Consider the following 20,195-nt stretch of genomic DNA (forward strand, 5'->3'; position numbering starts at 1 on the left):
GTTTACATCATAAGTGCACATTGATCCTAAGCATTTTTCCTGGTATATTTCTATTAACCTGCTGCTATTCTACTCTGTGGAATGATGCAAAATTAGTTTCTTCAAGATTTTTAAATCTACCATGTAATGGTATTTTACTAGCCAGATATCCCCAGTGTTTTTAACCTAAGATTAGATACTCTCAGAAGTATGTTGATAGGTTTTCATAGTGATATTTTTGAGAATTTTGATGTGTAAACCTTTCTTCAAGGTTACTCTAATTTAATCCTTTGAAATATAAGCGCCTGTGGCCTTCATGTGGAGGAACACTTTTGGAGACAAGAAAAATGGATTATCTCACCTGACTTATTTACATGAAGTAAAAAAACAGGTCACAACCTTTTTATTTAAGCTGATCAACTTAATTATCTTTTTTGGAAGCAAGCATTTGCAATGTTTTCTGTGGTTTTTGCTGTAATTTCCTGCCAAAGGGGGATGTGGAGGCGGAGGGTGAGGGGAGGGGCGGTTGAGTTTTGGCATCAAATTCTTCAGTCCAGCTGCTCTCTTGTCGATGACCTTACTGCACTGCACCCAGACTAAGTCAAGGTCCCCATAATGAGCAAACCAAATTACAGGTATGTAATTTTCACAAGCTTCTGCCAGGATCTCCAAGCTAGTGACAAATTGCTACACTACTCTCTGTACGGAAGGCTGCTTTCAGAAAACAGGCCACTCTCGGGCAAAATGCAGTACCTGGAGGGTTGTGCAATTTCAAACCTCTAAAAATAAAATGAATCCTTCTGCCCTATCTCTTATAGCGAATGGAACTGTAAGCATATTTGCTTAAACTTGGAAGATCATGCAAGAACAACAGAATTTCAGAAAACTCTTCAGGATCCAGGAACCATGGGACAGCAGCTAACAGTGGGAAGATAATGTGGGTCCTGGGGTCACAGTCTCCAATTGTGAATTTCATTATGCAGTCTTCTACCTTTTAAATGTTGACATTAGGCAATGACTCCCAGCTAATTATGTACGTTTTGGGAAGGTAATTTTCTAAAACAATCATGAAAAAAATAGTAATCCTAAAGTCATGGAAATAACTGAGCCTTTTGGAAACTTTCCCTTGTGTTAAGTTCAGACCTAAACATTTCCCATGCATTTCAGTTATTAGTTCCTCACAGTAGCTTCATGAGTTAAGGATTATTATTGCTCCTACTTTGCAGTGAGACATCTCTAACAGAAAAGGCTTGTAGTTTGTGCAAAGTTGTGGTCAATAAATGGAAGGACCAGCGGTCAGACCAGGTACACTGTCCCCAGAGCTGTCGTGCTCAGTCATGGAATTGGGTCTTGCTAAGTAACAGTGTTATTTTCCACAGGAGCCAAAAGATTTTGTGTATTCCTAACCAAGGACTTATCTCTGAGCAAAACATAATATCACTATTGTTAGAAAGTGAAGATACAATGAAATGAATTTTAGTACGGAGAGTAGGAAGTCAGTTTGTAATCTTTGATATCTGCTCCCAAGAATGGCAGAAATTGGCTCTAACCCTGCAGTGATTATTTGGGCTCAAGGTTAAGCATGAGAATTTATACCTCTTACATTTCTCCAGCTGATTTTCATGATATCAGGAGATCTCATGGGTTACTGGGAAATAGGCATGAAATCAAGGCTAGAATAAAGGGCCACTAACCATCTCAAAGAGAAGAGCAAATGACAAGGAGAAACGATGCAGAGAAGATGGCTTGCAAGGGGAAGCAGCTGGGTAGATAAAGGTTGGTTAGCTACTCAGGAAAGAAAAAGGGTAGGACAGTATTTTCTGGACCCTGGGACATTTATTTAGAGAAATTAGTCAATGTTAAACATTTATTGCATATTTACCATTTGTGGTGAGCAAAGAATATGCGCAAAAGAATGTAGTGGTTAGAGCAAAAGATGAGAGCAGCCGGTGTTCGGATTGGCCACATGGCAGAGGAGGAGCAGAGTTGGGGACATCACAGGCTCTGTTCCCAACTAACAGACTCTAAGGAGGAGATTGGCGGGCAGAGTGGTGATTAGAAAATGCACTGGAGACACACACCTGCAGAAAGTCGGGGAACAGAGTGAATTGGTCAGTAATTTGGATCTGTAAATAGAACAGGAAAAGGAATTCTAAAATGGTAGTAGCTCATGAAGCGGACACAAAAATGGGCAGGATCCCTCTATTTTTCCACAATTGGAAGAATGGAAATTGTGTGAGATTGTGTCAGACGCCTGCTTTTTTGTGAACGTCTAACCACCTGTCTTTAGAACATCACCACCTCTTTCTTCTCCCCTGTGACTTCCCTCTCCACCATCCTACCATCCTCGGGGACTACAGAGTTTCTATCACTCTCACCTCAATGTCAGAAACACAGCATTTACCCTAGCCTTGAAGCTATCCGAAAGGGTAATTCATGTGTTCATGTAGGGTGATTCTACATATCTGCTCATGACTGAAATATTGGTATTATGGCTGATATTAATAAGTATATTGGATGCTACTTGCAAAATTACATTTATTGTGACTTTGCCCTCAGTATGTTCTTGAAACCAGGTTGGAAGAAAAGTAGCTGCAAGGGCAAGTGGAACTAAAGCAATATGAAGTGTGTTACATTTGTTGTACATCTTTATTGTACGTCTCTGAGAAGCACGTCCACTGCTCCAGGCACTTGCCCTGCTGCAGTCACCTTCAAAAGCACGGAGTTGGTTTGTACAGGTAAATGTGTACACACAGACCTGAATTCTTGTGATTCACCTGTTTGGTTCAACCATTCCAAGGGCAGTACGCCAAAAACATCAGAGTAGTCCTAAGGAAAACCAATGTGAAAAACTTATTATGAAAACCTGTATCTTTTTTTAAAGATTTATTTTTATTACAAAGTCAGATATACAGAGAGGAAGAGACTGGAAGATCCTTCCGTCTGATGATTCACTGCCCAAGTGAGTACAATGGCTGGTGCTATGCTGATCCGGAGCCAGGAACTTCTTTGAGGGCTCCCACATGGGTGCAGGATCCCAAAGCATTAGGCTGTCCTCAACTGCTTTCCCAGGTCAAAAGCAGAGAGCTGGATAGGAAGTGGAGCTGCTGGGATTAGACCGGTGTCCATATGGGATCCTGGCGTGTTCAAGGTGAGGACTTTAGCCGCTAGGCCACACCGCCAGGCCAGAAACCAATATTTCTTTAAAGCAACATGCAACAACATAAGACTAATAGTAATAACTAGACAAAGAGCAGCTTTTTAAAAATGTTTTTATTTAAAAGGCAAATTTTACACAGAAGAATACAGAGACGGAGGAGAGAAATTTCATGTTGGTAGTTCTTAAATGGCCAGAGATGGGACAGTCCAAAGTTAGGAGTCAGGAGCTCCTTCATCTCTTCCATGTGGGTGCAGGAGCCCAAGAATCTGAGCTGCCATCTGCTGCTTTCCCAGGTCAGGAGTAAGGAGCTGGATCAGAAGTGGAGCAGCCAGAACACGAACAGGCACCAGTTTGGGATACTGGCTTCTCAGGCAGAGGGTTAGCATACTATTATGCCACACCAGTCCCAAATGATACCATTTATGGAGCGCTTTACATTGCAGATACTAACCATCATAATACACACATATATATGCATGTACATAACTGTATTCTGAGTTCTTTCCTAAGTGTATCTGCACACACGAGTGGATCTTCCAGAGTTCAAGGCAAATGAATACTGTGAATTATATACAGATTTATAATTTCTTTGCACCAAAAGCATATGTGTCTTTTGATTCCATCTGATGTCCATGAGTTTGAGGTAGCCTCATATGTATAATCTAATTTAGGACAGTCTCCCTACTGATTGTTTTCATTGCTCTTGGGACTTGATTCACACACATATGTATGGAATGAGTTCTGTCATGACTCCTGCAGAGAAGTGGGACAAGGACATGGGTGTCCTGGATCCCATGGTTAATGTGCAGAAGCCATGACTCACACCCAGTCTGGCTGCTGAGCCCGTGCTCTTAATCAGCAGCTAAAATAGATTTACAGTGACCTCGGACTACAAGTGTGTGTGTGTTTCCCCCTTGTTTCCTAACACCTACAGCAACAAAGCAGCCTTGGCAGTGTAGTCCTGGTGCATAGGAGGCCAGGCGAATGTGAGTTGAGAAAAACAGTTGCCCACTCTGCACAGTTGATTGGCCCCAGTTCCTTGATTTAGTGTGGCCCGACCTACCATTTTTCAGCATCTACCTGCAAGGAATGGAGCAACATCATGCCTCCCCAAATTCCTGTGGCTAAGTAAACTCCACCCTGTCTTCTTGCTTTTCTCCCTCCCCCCTTGACCCTTCATGCTTATGTATCTATATAAAACTAATAAAAACTTGAACAGGAAATAGAAAATCACCATGAAACCAAACCGAACCTGCAGCCAGACCTCAGAGGGCTCTGTGCAATCAGAACTGTGTGAAACTATTTTCTGGGAGCTGTAAACCTAATAGCTTGCTCTGTTCGAGGCACAGCTGCAAGACCCCTGGGACAGATATGCCCCTTGTTGGAAAACACAAGGGCTGACAAAATTATTTTCACAGAATTTCTTCTTTAATATTTTCCCCGCTACCTCAGGCACTCCTTCCCCTCTGCCCTACTTAGCTGAATACCTGGAGTCTGGGGGAAGCAATAGTGAAGGAATAATGAGTGTTCTCCCATTATTATTTATTATTGATGAATATGAAATTATTCTGATTGTATTTTTTATTTGATAAATCATTTTTAAAAGCTCTTCATTAAATTAGCAATATCTTTGTAATTCTCTGGGGGGGTTGTGTGTGTGTGTGTGTGCATGTGTGGGAGAAGGGGACACTCATCCAGAGTTTGTGGCCTTAATTATGTCACAGGAATATCCTCTTGCTTCTAAGGGCCGTTGTTTATACACAGGACAGTCTCACTAGTATTAGCACACAATGCTGTGCCCACCTCATGCAGCAATGGTCCCCCCGGACTTGTTAGCCCATGCTCACCAAAGTCCATTCTTCCTTGCACGCACATTCTTGAATAATTGTGTTTAGCTTCAGATACTAGGGGATCTACCGATGTATTAAGTTTGTTGTCTTTATGAAAGGAATTGAATACCCCTTTTGTATGGTTTATATTGCTATTCCCTTGAGCATTAATACTTTGAGGTCAGCCTAGACAGGTTCAAATCTTGCTTGGTTGATTACTACATGTATAAAATAGCATTGAGCAAATCTTTCAATGTCCCTCATGAGTCTCTTCAATCACAAATATACTCAGCAGTACACATAACCTTAATAAGTATTTGCCACATAGTTGGTCCTGATTCATGTATTAACTCATTTTCATATCATCATGCAAAAAGAGGCGCAATGAGCATCACATTCAAGGGAAGAAAGGCTGAAAGTCCTGCTTACGGTCACACACACAGTAAAGGAAGCAGGGAAATTTATTCATGAGGGTTTATGACTCGGGAGCCCTTGATTTTAACTACTACTTATGCCTTCGCAACTGTAGGATCATTATGAAGAGGAAGAGAAATGACAAACTCCCCAGCAGTCCACACTCTGGATCTGAGATATGAAGCAGTGGATGTCATTTTCTTCCATTTGAATCACTGGGCTATAATCTGTTTCTTCTGCCTCTTGGCTATTTCCACATGGATACCTAGAACATATTCACAGAAAGCTTAGTAGGTTATTCTAAGTCCATAACTGTTAAGGTTTGTGTTTAGTATCATCCACAAACGTGGTTTGTATGAATTTTGTATGTCTTGTCTAAAGTGAGAGTAAAACCTGTCACAAATGTCTTCTCTTAAACGTGGAGGAGTGACATGCCTGAAATGACCAAAAAAAGTGGATATTGGAGAGAGCAATCTGGTTGGACACTCCTCCTGACTCTCCATTTAATCCCCTTTATTGTTCCTGATCTTCACAAACCTCTCTTCATATGAAACCAGAGTGAAATGAAAGGATGAGGAAATAGAGATAAGAACCGAATTTAAAAATTTCCATACAACGATGATTTAGTTTACTGAAAAGACAAGACTGGTTTGGTTCTTGGGAGCTGTGCTATACTTCTGATCAGCAGTTTAAGTCCTGGTTCTCAAGGTGTGGGCCATAGTTCTGGTAGCATTAACACTCTTTGTGAACTTGGGAGAATTGCCAGTTCTTGGTCCATTCCACATCTACAGAACCAATGGAAGGAGCCTACCATTTTTTTTTCAACAAGCTCCCCAGGTGATTAAGATTGGAGCTCAAGTTTGAATAACGCTTGGGAGTAGAAAGGAGGGGAAAATATTTAGCAAGCTATAGCTGCAAGCTGAAAATAGATTGTGCCTGTTTCTGTAGTTTTATTGAAACAGTTTCACCTGTTGATTTAATGCTTGTCTATGGCTGTTTCTATGGTATGATGATAGAGCTATGTCACTACAACAGATTATTGCTTGCAAAGCTAAAACTGCATGCTCTAGCTGGCCCTCTATAGCAAAAGGTTTCCAATCCCTGGTGCAGAGAATTGTAGAAATAGACTTCCATGTCAGCCATGTAGAATGGCATCATTAGGGCCGGTGCTGAGGCAGCAGGTCAAGTTGTTACTTGTAAGACTGGCATAACAGAGCTCACCAGTTTTAGACCTGGCTACTCCACTTCAAATCCAGCTCATTATGAATGCACCAGGGGGGGCAGTGAAAGATTCTTTAAGTGCTTGGCCCCTGTTGCCCAGGAAGAAGGTTCTGACTGTTGGGTTCAGCGCCTTTCAGCCTGGCTGTTGGGGAAGCGAACCAGCAGATGGAAGATTCTTTCTCGTGTGTCTCTCCCATCTACCCCTCTTTGTTACTTTCACTTCCAAATCTTGGGAGAAGAAAAAAAGTCTCATCTATATGCTTTTGATTTTGGAATATTTGCTTCTGATTTTCATTTACTTTTCTTCAAATCTGGATAAGAATATTTTATATGCCATGATATTTAGAAGTAGGAGTAGGCTTCTTACCACTTAATTACTTAGTAGGTGAGAGTTATTATTTAAACAATACAAATAAAATTCACTGGTAGTTTATACTTAAATTTAAACACAGAAAAATACGTGATTTATCAGCTAAGCTCATTAGTTTGGTGGTAACTAAAGAAAATGTTTAGTCATGTAACCTTTCAACAGAAAATACAAGTTTTCAAAGTAATGACATGACCTTAAGTTTATACTTCAATGTTAGAGTGTATAATTAGGGGCTGGTGTTATGGTGACACATGATAGATGCTCCCTGCGATGTTGGCACTGAGTGTGAGTGCCAGTTCAAGTCCTAGCTTTTCCACGTCAGCCTCCACCCTCTGTTAGTCCACATGGCAAAGCAGCAGAACCAGATAAACCTTTTTTCTGTCGTCGGCCTGGCCTCTCCCCAACCGTTGCAGCCATCTGGGGAGTGAACCAGCAGGTGGAAGAGCTCTTTTTCTCTCCATCCCTTGAAACTTTACCTTTCAAATCTTTTTAAAAAAAGCCTATTTTCCCACCAAACTAAGGTCTTCTTGCTCTTCACTTGTTAAATTATTAGGCCTTTTACTATAATGCAAATCTAAAAAATGTTGTCTAAAACTTAAGAAATAAAAACGGGAAAGCAAGGAGGACAGGAGAGAGAGGAGAATTATTTTCTTCGTATTGTATCTACAAATCTTTGAATCTATTAAGTACTAATTAAAAATTAAAGTTTTAGAATGTATATTTAATATCTTCAATATTGAGCAAAGCAAATAATATATTGGGATAGACATTTTATTTATTAACTCAGAATTTAAAAATAAATACCTTCATTTATATTGATGAAAAATATGGAGAGATGTTTTGAGAAGAGATGTTAATTCAAGGACAATTTATACCTGACAGTTTTTCTTCCCCTGATATAGACTTTAAATGAATAAGTATAAATACCCATAACTAGCTAACATTCATTTCATAATGTTTTTAGGTATTACGTTAATTTTTCTATGTATGCATGGACATTTTTATTTTGTATGAAATGAAATATGACATTAAACCTATGCAACTGCTTTTTTTTTCTGTCCTGCTACCTAGAGGTTTAGATTAATAATATTACTAAGATTAATAAGCTTAGTTTTATGTCCTACATAGCATAGTTGAGTTTGTTGGTAAGACTAAACTAGGAATTTGTGGCTGGGATTCCCAAAGTTTCCCACCACATGGCAACTTCTCGTTCATAACAGTAATTGTTAGCATGACAGTTAGCCTCCAACGCGAGAAATTTCAAGAGGGTGCTAAATATAACTTATCAAACTTTTGTTTATTTCTGGTTGCTTAAGGTCCCATTGGCCAAAGCAAATCCATGTGCAAGCCCAGAGTCAAGGTATAAAGAACATAAGGGAACATTAATACCTGGAGATTTGTTTATGGGAAGTACCAATGTGCCAGTCACTACCTGTAACTTTAGAAAATGAGAATTTGGTGTTTCTGGAAGACTGACTTGCTGATCAAATGCTTCCTGCTGGGTAACTATGGAAAAACTGTACACACATATTTATTCCAATATGTGCTTAGAATTGATTAAGGCAAATTTGTTTCTGAATATTTGTTGAAAAGCACTATATTCTGAATGTAAATTTATATATAACCTTCCATTGTCCATGATATAACTTCTTTTAAGGATTTTAAACACAAAATGCATGATTCATGATTAGTTTATGTAAGGCAACTAAAGTTCGGAATTGAGTTGTGTAGTACTCAAATTATGCCACATTTTCCTTTTCCTAAATGTATATTGATATGAAATAAGTGAAGGATATATGAGTGGAGAGAGATACTGAGATTGTTCGCTGGGTCATTGCTCAAATGGCCCTAGTGGCTAGGGCTTGAGTCAAGCTGCAGTCAGGAACCAGTAGCTGCTTCTGGGTCCTTGATGTGAGTGCCAGGGGCCCAAATACCTGATTCGTTTCTTCCCCCATGCTATTAGTAGAGAGCTGTATTAGATATAGAGCAACCAGAACTTGAAATGGCACCCATATGGGACACTGGTGTCACTGGCAGTGGCTTTACCTGCTAAATACAATACCAGCCCACTCACTATTTTTTTGAGATGAGTCAAAAGCCACATTCTGGTAATGAGACATCAAAATGACATTTGATATTATTGACATTATTGGTCCACCAAAGAGAAAACCTCAAAATACCTCCCGTGTAAACTAATTGCCGGCAAACAAGATCATGATACAGTAAAATGTTATAATGCTGACAGATATTTTTGGTTGCAAAAACGGGGTTTATTTAGGAAAACAGGGGAGAAAGAGCTCCTGCCATAGTGGCAGGAGGGGGTTCTAAGGAAGGAGAAGTCCCCAGATCTCCAAATTCCATCACTTGTCACAAAATTTCATTTTCTCAAATGATAATGAAATATATTCAGGCTATTTGTTTTTCAAGATAATAAAAATGTAAAGAAAATAGAGCCATATGTAGAAACATGACATTTGTTAGAAAGGACCAGTTAGTTTGAATGAGGTATTATAAGTTCATCAGAAGACTGCATGTATTAATTAGCAGCTTCATTTGAGGTTCTTGAGGCGGTTTCTTGGACATTCATGAGTAAGAACTGCTCGAGTTTCTCAGGAAGACACCAGCCTCTTTGACTAAAATAAAACTTAAGGGTTAACATACCAGCCTCAATAGCCAAAGATGCTCTAGTGACCAATGAAGACTGATACTCTTTGCTGTCATTCTTGTATCTGGACAGACTTGATCTAACTTCTAGAGAGTATAAGCTGTCTTTAGAACTGCTAACACTACAAGCTTTCTAATTATAAGGGCATTTCAAAAATTTGCAGAAAATGAAGTTATAAGTTTGCATTACGGTGTGGGTATTTTATGCAATAGTAAAATAGCCACTAGATACCTATATCTTATTTGGAATCCTGAGCTTGAGTCCAGACTCCACTTTCAAGTTAGCTTCCTTTAAATACATACCCTGGGGAGGCAGAGTGTTAGCTCAAGTACCTGGGTCTCAGCCTCTCATGTGGGGAGACACAGATGGAGTTGTGGGCTCATGGGTTTGGTTTGGTCTAGCCGGCATTGTGGAGTGAAACAGCAGATGGAAAATTCTCTTTTTTGTTCTGTCATTCTGCCTTCAAACAAGCTATTTTAAGGCTTATTTTAGTGAGAACATTTTTAAAATCCATGCACGGTTTCTTTTAATGATATGTGTATCTGAACGTTCTGAAGACCAAATGAAGTAGTAATATAGGTTGGTAGATATTCAGTAAGCTAGTTATTTATTGGGATAACAAGGATGACTTGACTGCACTTGTCAAGTCAGAGAATACATAGATCACAGGGTGGGCTTAATTCATCTGCTTACTCAAGGAGCACTTTTGGACTAATTATACTATGCCCATTCTGAGCACTTGAAAAAGTTTTCATTTTTTTTTTTTAATAAGAGTGGCTTCTGGACTAGACCTGGTAAGCAAGAAAGAAAATGTGGAATCCCCCGAATTGTTTTTCAAATTTCTGAAACATTTTCATTTCCTCTCCAGAAATTTCATTAGATTCTTAATGGGACCCAGTAACTCCCCAAATGTTACAAATGGTCTCCCCAAATCTTACAGTGGAGTGTGAGAAATAGGAGTAGTTGTGATTCTTTGCCCAGAGACTCATTCCTCAGTCTAACACCCTCACTTCTCAAGCAACAAAAGACTGAGAAAGCTGACATGGCCACATTGTCCAAAGACTCACTCAACAGATTATTTACAGAGTTTTGTTTAAATCTCAGAGGATCTCACAATCATAGTTTATCCAAGTCGCTTGATATAAGCATCCCAAAACTCAGAATGAACCTACAGCTCTAGCCATGAAGGGGTGTCATCCTGGCAGGAAATCCATGTTTTTCCTGTAGTTTCTCATTCTCTTTCCTAGACAGAGAACAGGTGGAAAGAGGACTACTTGCGTAGTTAAAGGTCATGAAAATTGTAGGAAACATGACTTCAGTGAACTGATATTCTGAGAATCTTGGACATGTGAAACAAATTCAACCCACTGATCTCTGTGAAATGGCAGTTAATATGTGACTGTATCTTCTCATTTCTAAGTTCCTCTTTCTTGGTGTAGGAAATTTGGTGCTGCTGATTAGAAAATGATTCATGATGTTAATAAACTGAGTAGTGTACCAAACATATTAAGTCAGAAAATGCAGGAGGACATTGGAGGTCTTCAGGAGAAGTAGACCAGATGTTGAAAGAAGTTGCAGACTACATAGATTTGTGGGAACCCCAGAGCCAGGGTAAAACAAGTTCGGATTCTATCAGATGGAGCAAAGATGATCTAACAGAGAATGAACTGCCAGGCATCACTTTCCTTTACATAGTTCAAGGGCCCCTTCTTGTGTGAATGATGATGTACAGGGAGAAAAAGGCATATGGCATCAAACGAACCATCCTTATGGGTGGAGCAGCATATGAGCTGTTAAGTATAGCTTGATAAAGAGTTTTTGCAGATGGCAGCAGGCAGATGTGTTTGAGTTACCAACACAGATAGTTGCATTAATTTTGCCAACACTGGTATTCTCAAGTACTGCTCAGTTTTGTGAATAGCCTTTCCTTTCTGCTTGGTGGCCATTGCAAGATGGGAAGATAACTCAGATATGTAACTTGTGGAGTTTTCCCTATTCATGCGATATTCATTTTTGGACTGATATTATCAATTGATTTGGATTTGTTAGATTTCATTTTTGTCCTTTATATCCATGAAGGATGGAAAATTGCCCCCAATATTGTTATTCAACTGAATACAAGGTCATAAAAATTCAGGAAAATGTCAAGTCTTTCAAAACATTTCAGTCTCTGGTGAGAGGTTCAGTTCTACCCACTATATTCTTCTGTAGGGTACAAGAGGGAGGGAAAGGATTGAATTCCATGCTGTGTCTGTAACTGTGAAGCTACAACAAGCTCAGTCATTGTTTCCAGTTTTCTGTGTGTTCACCACAGAGAAAGCTTTTAAAAATGCATGTGTTACAGTATTTGTGTTGCCGCTATTCCATCTCGTGTGTGTGTTATTGTGAATTTCTGTTGCTATCACATTTCAGGTTTTTTTTCCCCCTGAGGAATCAAGTTTATGTGTGGCTTTATCCTCAGCAGTTGGCACGATGCATAGAACAGCGTGAATGAATGCTCTAGAACATATAATGAAAAATAATTGGAAGAGTATGGTCATATCATGAATAGCTTTGCCATTGGGTGTGTTTCAAATGCCCTGCTTTTGACTGAGTGGGAAAAGTGTAAGCCAAATCTCTTGCCATGGTGGAATAGAGAATATTCATAAGTTCAGTGTTCATCCTCTGGCATCAATTTCTTTATAGCAAAGAGACTGACGATACCCCCTTGCCATTTAAAAAGTCTGATTTGCATTGACTCATCAGGTGCCAAGCACGGGTACCGAAACTTTTTATGTTGAAAGGCAGTAGAGTAGTGACTGACATCATGGATTGAGTAAAACTCTCAGTTTTGTCATCTAGTGTTCTTTGACCTTGGGCAAATATCATAACCTCTTTCTTCCCTTTTTTTTCCCACATAGAAAAATATGAAGAAAATGATTGTCCCATAGATACAACCCAAAACGAATGGATCTGTTAACATCCTAAAATCATGTCTGCCATAAGACCCCACGCAGCAAGGTACAATCATTGGCAAAAGGCAGAACAGAGCAACTTGGACTTTCTGTTCTTTTACTAGTGATGTAATCCTCCACCGGTTGATTAGTGTCTTGTACTTTGTATTCTCTGTGAATTGGCGCTAATCACTGTTTCCTTCAATCTCCACCCATCAAATGAGCTGTTACGCACAAAACGTTCAACACAGTAATAGTCAAATGCTACCTTCAGTTGTTGTTCTGTATGGTGGGATCTCAACAAATATTTGAGGTTTAATATTTCTGATGTTACTATGTTCCATCAATTGATTATATTCATTTAGAAGAGAGAAAGGACAGAGACAGATCTTTGAACTGCTGGTTACTCCCTGTATGTCCACCATACCTGGGGTTGAAGCAAACCAAAGTCAGGAGCTAGCAATTCAACACAGGTTTCCTATAGAGGTGCTTTAGCAGCAAGCTACAGTGAAGAGTATGTGTGTATTCCAAGTGCTATCTTCCTCTCTAGACTAAATGCCTACCCTTCCCTGAACTTGGCAGAGTCCACTTACAGAACGTTAAACCTAAGGAATTTTTAGAACAGAAAGTTACCAGAAATTAAAACTGCTATTTTAGAAGAGTGATTTTTCAATTGGTGACTGTCCCTTATCCCCTTCCCTAGCAGAGATATAACAATTTCTGGGATGGTTATGACTGGAGATAGGTCTACTGGCATCTAGTGGATGGAGGCCAATATTGCTCCCGCACATGCTACTCAATGTAGGGAATGAGCTGTCTCTAAAGCGAATGATGGTAAGGATTGGGGATTCTGATTCAGACTTAAGGAACTTGAAGGCCAGAGAGGCTAAGTGTTTTCTGTATGGTTATAACATCTACTGACATTATCTAACTCCATCTAATCCAATATGGAATACCTACTGGCATTGTGTGTCTAGACTTTTTTCTTAGCTCAGCACCCTGAACCTCCGTATTTTAGCGTGAGTATACAGTATCCTTATTTTTCCTACATACAGTTTTCATCCCACTGTTTTCCATTCACCAGAAGACACGGGAGTGTACATAATTTTACTTAAAAAGTATGGAGTTTGTTTGGAGAGAAAAAGGCAAATTCTTTCACTTGGGCACACCTACCTCAAAGCAACCAATTTCATTACTCTTGACAGCCAAAATAAAACCCTGGTTTCGTTGCTCCAGATAGGGCTAGAGAAATTGGCTAAAGTTCCATATATTTATATAAATTAGGGCTTTCTGCTAAGTGGAGTTCTCAGACAATTGTAGAAATACTGTGACCAGAGAACAAAGAATAAGAATAGAAAAGGGGGTATGTCTTGATGAGCAAGCCACACAAATTCACAGGAAGTAGACATCATCACTTCTAGTATCTGTGGTTTTCTTGAATTCTCTTCAGATCTTATTCTGGGAAAAGAAAGTTATCGGGTCAATAGTGCTAATGTGCTTTGCTTTGTTTTGTTTTGCTCTGTTCTGCACTGCAAAACAGGAGGAGATGTACACCTCAGGGAGGACCGAGAGGCTGAGAAGGAATCTCTGAAGCCATTTGGGGTGTGGGCAGGTGGATAGAGGAGGAGGAACAGATGCAGAGTTTTTAAGACTGAGTGGCTGAAAATAGTTTGCTGTCTTCTAATATCATTAATGAAACCACATCGTGATGTCACTTCTGATCATGCTGTAATCTGAGTTGCTGATCTTGTGATAACACGCTTCCTTTTTGCGCGTTCACAGCGTGTCTACAGTGGAAAAGACCTTCAGGTTAACTGCGAGTGGGTGGAACTCGTCAAGAAAATAACTTCACCACCACAACAACAAATGACGAGAGAGACAGAAACTTCTTTGGGAGAACAGAGGGAAAAAAAAGCAAAGTCTGACTATTATTAAACATGTGAAAGAAGAGTCATTTATTTAATAGGAAGTAGCTCATTCACACAGGCGTAACCTTGTGGTCCCCGAGAAGTGCGTAAATACTACCGATCCATCCACCACAGAAGATCATCACAATTTCTCGGGAAATGCCTCACTGAAGAGTTTTTCAGAAGAGTATAAGTGTGCATCAGCCGCATGAATTCAAAAATATTGAACACTAGCTGCTGTAATGCAAATTTTTTTTCCCGTCCATAGGTATCATGTTTTGCCAAATTTAGTGTGACTTTTGAATTGAGGCCAAACATAAACCCTTTGAACCGTGCTCAACTTCACAAGAGGAAACTGCTTCCTGTTTCTAAGAGGAAGACCTTAAACGGACTGAGGAAATCTTTTCTTTTGGCACTAAATAGTAAGCTCTCCCCAATTATGCATGTTGGATAGTTGCTGAAATAGTTCTATTTCGTAAATCTTGAAGAAAATGAATGAGTGAAAAATACCTAAGGGCTCATAAATCCGAGATGTCGAAACATTCAAAATTCAAGCCTCCCAACCCTGTGTGTGTGTGTATTCTCTCAGCCCTGGTATCACAAACTCTGCATCCCTTCCTTCAACTTGGTTGTCATATAATGGTTTCAACAGACCCATCAGAAAGGTCCACACTTCTTTTGAATTGTTATTTAATTCATTCTTGATTGTGTTTGAAAATCAGAGCCTTACAGACCTCCTGATAGAGCTGTTAAAAACAAATGCTCACTTCTGTGTCCAGTAGCAGGTCTCCTAAATCAGAAACTCTTATTAGTGAGCGAGACCCTGATTCTTGAATGCCTTTTGTCAGTTTACAACTAAGTGCTCGTGATTTAAAAACAAGGAAGTCTAATATTCATGTTGCAAATGGAGAAGCAGAGACAAAAGATTTTAGTATGAGTTGACATTTTGGAGAGTGGAATATATTTGAGGAAGAAAAATATATTGCAAAGTCATTTTTGGATATACATGTTATTTCTGTGTTTTGTTCTTTATCCTCACTCTCTCCACTTCGCTAATTTCTCATTTGTATTTCAAATTTTAGTTGTTTTATCCTGTTTATCCTACTTGAATATCTGTACTAGAGAAGGAAAGCGGAAGAATCAATGAAATTTAGGAGTGTAATGTGTTCTTCAAAATTATTGGACATTTGGAGAATGCATTTATCTTGACCCTTTTTAAAGATTTGCCTTTTTTTTAAATTATTGGAAAGGCAGATTTGTGAGGGAGGGAGCCGCAGAAAATCTTCTACCCATTGGTTCACTCTGTAAGTGGCCACAACAACTGGAACTGAGCTGATTTGAAGCTGGAGCCAGGAGCTTCTTCCGGTTGACCCATTTGGGTTCAGGGTCCTAAGGCTTTGGGCTACTCTCTCCTGCTTTCCTAGGCCCTGGGAAGGGAACTGGATGGGATATGGAGTGGCTTGGACACTAACTGGTGCCCCCTTGGGATCCCATGCTTGCAAATTGAGGCTTTAGCCATTGAGCCATCATGCTGTCCCCTATCTCAGCCTTTCAAATCCTATCAAGAAATATCTAGTCTGCTTTCTATATTCTCATTTGTTAGTAGAAAAGTAGCTAAAATTATTTTTCATACCTAAATTAGCATTATATACTCTATGATATTTGCTTTTTAAAATATAGTCATTTACTGGTTTACTGTTTGGTTTAAGAATGAGTATATATGCAGGTATTAGTTACTTTCTCAGCATAGAAAAAGCAAACATCTATTGTTAAAGTATCCATTAATACTTAACCTGAACTGCCCTTTAGTGAACTTTGCACACCTGCTATTTCCATGACACATAACAATTTGTAGGATTTTTTTATTAACATTTCAATGAATTGAATCTTTGACATTGTTTCTAATGAAACAACCGTGTACCAGCTCAGTAGTAATTCTGAATCTGTTAACAACTTTTCCACATGGCAGAGAATTAATGGTTTTGGGGACCATGATGTTGACTATGCTTTACTTTCCTTGATTTCTGGTCCCACAAGTAATTTCTAACCTTTTAGGATTAAAACCTTATATTTTGCTGTTATTTTGGTTTCAACTTTGTAGCGTTCACATAATCATCATTAGTGATCTTAGTTGCTTTGTTACAATCAATAATAATGAAAGCTATTATCATTAACAATACAGGGCCGACAGTCAGGTTTGGATCGAGTCTGAGGCTCAGTGTATGCACTACTGTGATCACTGTGAAAACTGCACCTGAAAACATGATTGGACAGCCCACAGGTTGCCCAGCACCATGCAGAGGCCTTGGCAGAGTGAAAAGGAGGCACCTGCAGGGCACACAGTTTTTATGTCTTCCAGAGACTTGAGAGACTTTCTAAAAAACATATGTTTATTTATTAGATGGTGATTGACTTGATTTAGAACATCCCTTGAAGTATCAGTGATGAAAAGGTAAAGTTTAGACAGGGGTTTAATAAGGTTATAGACGACAAAGCAAGGCCTGTGAGGAACTATGAGAACCCCAACAGTGTGATCCCTGGTGCCCTGCCTGTTCAGTTACTGTAGTTCTCAGTGGCCTGTGCCTACAGGTTCAGATTTCCTTTGACCTTGCTTTGTTCTGCCTGGCATACCTCATCCACGGAGATGATAGAAATCATGATTGCTGATGCATGCAAACTCCCCAAAGAGCAGGGCATGGTGTTCGGTGGCTGCAGGGGACCCTGTGAAGAGGGAGATCCAAGCTGAGTTGCTTGTGTCACCCAGCGAGGGCACTTGTGGGAGAAGGCTCAGTGGGAGCAGTGCCAGAGCAAAGCAAACCCACAGCCTGTCTCTGAGACCTCTTGCAGCCTTTCTTTACACACTTTCCAAATTTGTTCAGAATTTGGCCTTGGTCAAACCAAAATTAGAATATCATTTCAATCTTCATATGGCTGTTGTTTAATCCAATGCTAATAATAATACCCAAAGTGTCCTCCTATTTGAAGCATTTGGAAATATCAGCTCTCTTTTTGATGTTGCATACACTCTCATTTATGTTACATCTCTCACATCAGAGACACACACAGCCATAGTATTTATTTCACCTTATTTCAGGTGCACCTGCTGTTTCCGTAGGGACGCCTGGCAGGTCAAAGACCAGGGTAGCAGAACCTAATGGATGGCTGAGGGGCAAAGAAAAAGTACATTCATTGTTACAAACACTTTATGCTAGATTAACAAACCATGACACTTTTTGTTTTTCTTTTTTGAGGCGAAAGTGAAGGCTAAGTAAGCTATGATAAGTGTTGTGAATTACCAGCATCAGGATGTTGTGTTCTGGCCTCGCTCCACCATGACTTTAGTTGGGACTTTCAGCAGATCACTTGGCCATTCTGTGAAATGCGTTTAATCATATTGACTTGTTTCCCAGGGAAGTAATGTGATATATTAATATTTGTGAAGCACTTAATGATCTGACGATAAAAGGTTCTTTATACTAAATAGCATTTGCCTCTTGTCCCTGCCCCAGGAGTGTAGCCCCCTCATAGGATGCACATATCATATCAGATAAGTGATAGCAGGCTGATTTCTTTAAAAACAACAACAAAAAAACTATAAATGATTGTGGTATTTCTCAGGAACCTGATACAATCACTAAAAATGCAAAATAAAAAAAGAATAACAGTGATGCAATGAAGGCTCAGGTTTTTAAAAATAATCCATAAGAAAACAGACTTTAACACGAAGATTGTATGAAGTTATTGCAAGCAACAGTGAGTGATAATGATTACAAAAATGAGGAAAAATACACTGACAGTGTCATTTGAAAACAATTGTGCTAAGAGGCTTTTTATACACATTTTACAGTGTAGCTATCCAAAATGGATTTTAGAGGATATTAACAGGATGGTTTTTCAAAATATTAAAACCCACAAAGCACAGGACTGGGAAGGATGGTTAGACAGAATGCAGCCCAGAGAAATGACGCGAGCTGCAGAGGCCTAGGCACTGTGCTAGAGCTGTTTCCTTTCTGTTTTTTTAGGAGCTTGAGTGTCTTAAAGCAACAAGGAAGTTCCTTTTCCATATACTCAATTAAAAATATTTTGGTTTTTTTCCCCTTCCTGTTGCAGTTTCTCACCACACTATGGACTTCTGCTGTTGGAAAGTGAACTGTTTGATCGTCGCTGCTTTGATTGGTGAAGAGTCTGAGCAGTACAGTTCCTCTTTCCAAACACGAGCAGCATCTTTCTTTCTCTCACTCCCACTTCAAACCAGTTCTTCACCTTTGCTCAATCATCTGACTCAAAACCACAGCCTCCTCTGACCTCACCCACACGCAACATGTGACCCCTAAGGGAGTCCACTAACTCCTTCCATGAGCATGTGCACCTGGGAACTCAATGCAGCATAAATGAATCCTATGAGGTCTTGTTTTGGTTTGGAGGTCTTGGGGTGGGGCCGATAAGGTCCCAGACGAAGCATGATTGGCACATGGTGGACTACATTATGAACAGAATGATGTTCATTTTATTTAGAAAGAAATTATTTTTATTGAAAAGTAGATCTACAGAGGGAGAAGGGGAGGACTTTCACTTACGGGTTCACTCCCCAGATGGCCACAATGGCCAGAGCTGAGCCAATGCAAAGCCAGGAGCTTCTTCCAGGGCTTCTACAAAGGTACAAACTCGTAAAGCTTTGAGCCATATTCCTCTGCTTTCCCAGGCCATAAGTAGGGAGCTGGATGAGAAGTGGAGCAGCCAGGACACAAGCCAGGGTATATACAAACTGCTGACTTTTAAAAGCAGAGTAGTAGCCGATTGAGCCATTGCACTGGCCTCAGACTGGCATTCATCTTTGCTTTCATGTAAGAACTTGGCTTCAGGCTGGTACAACATTTCCTTTTCTTGAAAAATACCTAGCTCGTGCAGGGTTGGACTGGTGATCTTGAGCGTATCACACTTTGTCTGCCCCATGCCTCCTAGTCAAATTTCTCCAGAGTGGATGCTGAGGGGGTCAGTTATTATCTAGAAGATTCCCCAAATTTCTCTTCTGTGACTTCTAGGCAGTCCCAGATGCAACAGAATAACCAACCGCAAGCTGGTGATAACGATAGCTGAGCCCAGGTTGGTTTTCAGTCTTACAGGCAAATGAGAAACTATAGACTTCAACAGAAACGTGAAAGTTGCCCACGTGATGGTTCTATTCTCATGGTGATGCCATCCCATACTTTATGTACTTGGAGTTTCTGAAGTTGAGTCCAGTGAACTTTCAACCTCTCCTGACAGAGGTTTCTCTCTTAATTAATCAGCGCCAAGCTTATTCATCTATCTCCTTTATACCTGTGTTCTAATACAAACTCAAAGTCACCCAAACAAAAGTGGTTGGAACAACACTAATCCTTGATCAGGACAATCCAATATCCAGCTGCAATCTACTAATTCAAATTGTATTTCCTCACCAGCCTACTGTAAATCATAAAATATAAAAACTAGTGTTTATAATGTGCCACACACTATCCTAAATGTTCTGCAAAAATTGACTTAAATTCTCATTGAAATGGAAGGAATCATTTACTATTGCCATTTCCATATTATAAATTAGAAATTTTTGGCACAAAGAGGCTAAGCAACTGGCCCAGGGTCACACAGTAGGTAAGTCAAAGCTAGGCTTCATACCCAGATGGTGCAACTTTACATTTCATAGCCTATGTATTCTTTGCATCATTAAGACTCATGCA

At 39.7% G+C, this 20,195-nt stretch overlaps 1 long non-coding RNA gene across 2 annotated transcripts; it reads left to right on the top strand.

Annotated features, from left to right (window-relative positions):
• Positions 1-523: 523 nt before the first annotated feature.
• LOC121144869 lies at positions 524-19,011 on the top strand. Of its 2 annotated transcripts, XR_005881920.1 has the most exons (3): positions 524-614; positions 14,354-15,143; positions 18,589-19,011. It is a non-coding gene; the product is annotated as an uncharacterized LOC121144869 (long non-coding RNA). The 2 variants fall into 2 exon arrangements; XR_005881918.1 differs by lacking the exon at positions 18,589-19,011 and having other exon boundaries at positions 14,354-15,223.
• Positions 19,012-20,195: the final 1,184 nt, after the last annotated feature.

Source organism: Ochotona curzoniae, unplaced genomic scaffold (genome assembly GCF_017591425.1).
Source record: "Ochotona curzoniae isolate NIBS_2020 unplaced genomic scaffold, NIBS_Ocur_1.0 contig_1302, whole genome shotgun sequence".
NCBI lineage: Eukaryota > Metazoa > Chordata > Mammalia > Lagomorpha > Ochotonidae > Ochotona > Ochotona curzoniae.